This window comes from Punica granatum, chromosome 2, assembly GCF_007655135.1.
Source record: "Punica granatum isolate Tunisia-2019 chromosome 2, ASM765513v2, whole genome shotgun sequence".
In the NCBI taxonomy this organism is placed as follows: domain Eukaryota; kingdom Viridiplantae; phylum Streptophyta; class Magnoliopsida; order Myrtales; family Lythraceae; genus Punica; species Punica granatum.
The window spans coordinates 16272867-16276065 of record NC_045128.1 but is presented as its reverse complement, the minus strand read 5'-3'; positions in this window follow the sequence as shown (position 1 = coordinate 16276065).

Sequence of the window (3199 nt, the reverse complement as noted above, 5' to 3'; positions counted from 1 at the left end):
ATGTGACTGTCATTAGCAGATCTCATAGTGATTATGGTGCAGTGGTCCTTTGACTTGATGTCACCATGGTTTCCTACATGTAATGTCTTATACTTTGATACTGACAAACGCCACCGTAACAGGCTGGTTATAAAGATAGTTATTGGGTATACCACAGAGCATGGAGAGGAATGTGAGTGACCAAGATAGGATTTGTCCCTCCTACGTAATGGGAGTGATATCTCACGGCCGTTTGGTAGGCAGAGTTTATAAGTGTATGCATACCCAATTGAGTCGATATAGGGATATCGATCTCATTTGTTCTGATAGACTTACCCGATAAACCAAGAAAGAGAGATTGAGCCATACAAGGATGACAATGACCATGCTTTGGGCTCAATAGAGATATAGAGGACAGATGGATTATACTGCATAGTAATATAGGTCACAAGGTTCGTCGAGAAATTGACTTTTCGATTACTTGAGTAGCAATGATGCATTGCTAGATGCCGCTCACTGTTTGTAATATTGAAATAAAGATTTCGATATTACTGTCAACGTAATCGAGAACCTACAGGGTCACACACTACGACCAAATCGACGGGATGGTTTTTGAACACTAAAACTGTCTAATAGAGATTAGACGAGTTACAGTGTGATTAGTTAATCAGATATTTAATGAGATTAAATTTGCCGATCAATTAGACCCGATTAATTAGATTTAATTGGACCTGATTTATTCACAAAACAAAGACACACAGGACCATACTTTGGGGGCCACGTCGCACACACATGCAAAGCCACATGTGGAACTTTGCATGGAGGCCAAGAGTATTCCATGTGGCCATTTTGCATGAAAGTCGTGCAAATTCAATGCATTCACCGAATGCATATAAAATTGCTGTCAGAATGTGGATTCTTGATGATGGCTTTGAATGTATATATGTGTGCGTGTGTTTAAGTGGATATATGCATTTGCATACGTGAATGTTTATGAACGTTCGAATCGAATTGTTCGATTCGAAGAGGTCAATTAGTCTAATAAAACTAATTGTTGCATCAGTGTTTCCTTCAAGCATTGGCCGCTAGCACCGCCGATCTCGAAAACTCGTCGACGAAGTCGGTGTGGATACCGGTAGAGGCGTCACGCGTGGGATGCTTGGTCGACGGTTTAAAAGATTCCATGTACACTTTATTTATTCCCATTCTACTAGTAGGTCTTGGGATCTAGTTTCATTAGTAGGAAATTTTGAATTTCTATTCCTTTTACGTTTCCGTAGGCCTCGTGAAACCAGCACCTTAGTTGCTACTTTAGTTCTTCATGCTATTTCTTTTTTTGAACTTGAGTAGAGCATGATTCATAAGTTGCCATTATGGCTTGAACTAGATGAGGACCTCTTAACTTACTTGTTTGCCATACTCCTAGTCGTCCTTGGAAGAAATGATGGTAGAGGAGGAGACCCTGTTGCATGACCACCAATCACTGACCTGGGGGCAAGAGCATGCATTGGCACTGAGGTAGGTATAGTACTTGGAATTGGGGTAGGAGCATGAAGCGGTATTAAGGCATGAAATGGAGGTGAGGGAGCTGCTGGTGTTAGAGGCCTGCGTGAGGGTGACCTCAGAGCTTTCTAGTTGTTTCTCTGCAGGTTTAGGCTAGGTGTTAAGATGAAAACTGGTATGTTCTCACCTAGTTGGCCTGGTTGCATCCAAGTCAAGGTGCTTGGACTTTGTCTTGGTATCTGTATGCTCTCCATCCAAAAAACTAGTTGTGGAAAAAGCAAAATAAGCACTAAAATGCATAGAAAATAGAGAATGACTAAAGAAAAAGAAAAAGACCCCTTCTGTTTGCAATGTTGTACTTCCTCTTGGCCTTAAATGGATTGGGTGCTATATTTTTCTTCTTGTCTCTTTTCTTTTTGGGCCTTCCACCACCCTTCACGTATTGTGGTGGCAAGATTGGATCTAGCCCACTCTTTTCCCATTACGTCTGTCCTCTTAGTAAATGAATGAAAGGTGTGTAGATGGATTGCCATGTTTCTTTGGAGAAGTATGCATGGACAAACAATTCAGGCTGCAACCTATTGTGGCATATACAAGCCACTGCATGACAATAGGGAATGCCACTAAGATCCCACTCCCTGCAAGAACAACTCTTCTCATTCAAGTCAACTATAAATTTGTCACTTGGACTGTAAGTGTGCAACACTTGGAACATTGAGCCACCAGGATCCCCCACCCACATTGGATGCCACTTGTTGGCATGTTTCTTAGCATCCTCTAGCTTGGTCTGAGCTACTGGAGTGATTGGATCATGATAACTTTCAATTTCTTTCATAGAATTATTCATTTTCACAGTCAAGTATTCTCTAATATCTTCCAATATTGTGATGATTGGTTTGCCTCTAAACTTGACTATGACTGCATTGAATTGCTCAGATACATTGTTCACTGACACTGGATTCTTTGTTGATGAACTGAAAGCTGCTCTAGTCCAGTTATGTAGATCAAATTTCTTCAGGTAAATCCAATCTGCTTCATTTAATTCCTTGATCTTTTGTAAATGAGCATTGAACTCATTCATAGTCTTCGAAAAAGCACAGTTCCATAATAACACTCTGATCTCTTGATTTCTCCATTAGCTCCAAAGATTTGCTTCCAAGTGCTTCACACAAAACCTATGTCTGGTTCCTGGGCATACTTCTTGAACTGCTAGCAGCAAACCCTATAGATATACATAATAGTTAGATGTAAAAGACATAAAGGCATATTAATAATCACATAAATTAAAGATAGAAATAACCTTTTGCATATCAGATATCACTTCCCAGCCATGTTCATTAAGGTACCCTATATCCTCAAACAGTCTTGTTAAAAACCACTTCCATGTTTCCTTGGTCTCCATCTCAATAACTGCGTATGCAATGACATAGAAAGCCTAATTGGAATCTGAGTCACTGCTGCTATTAGAGTGCCTCCATAATATCCCTTCAAGAAACAACCATCAAGACCTATGAGAAGTCTATAACCCCTTAATGCCCCTCTTTTGGTTGCTTCAAAATAGATGTAAAATTTTTTCGAATCTAAGAGGCAAACTCTAATCCATCCTATGAATACTTAACCCTGCAGTTAACCGAGGATTGCTCCCTTTAATCTCTTGACAGTAATCCCAAAGTGCAGCAAATTGTTCCTTCTCAGATCCTTCAACAATACCTATGGT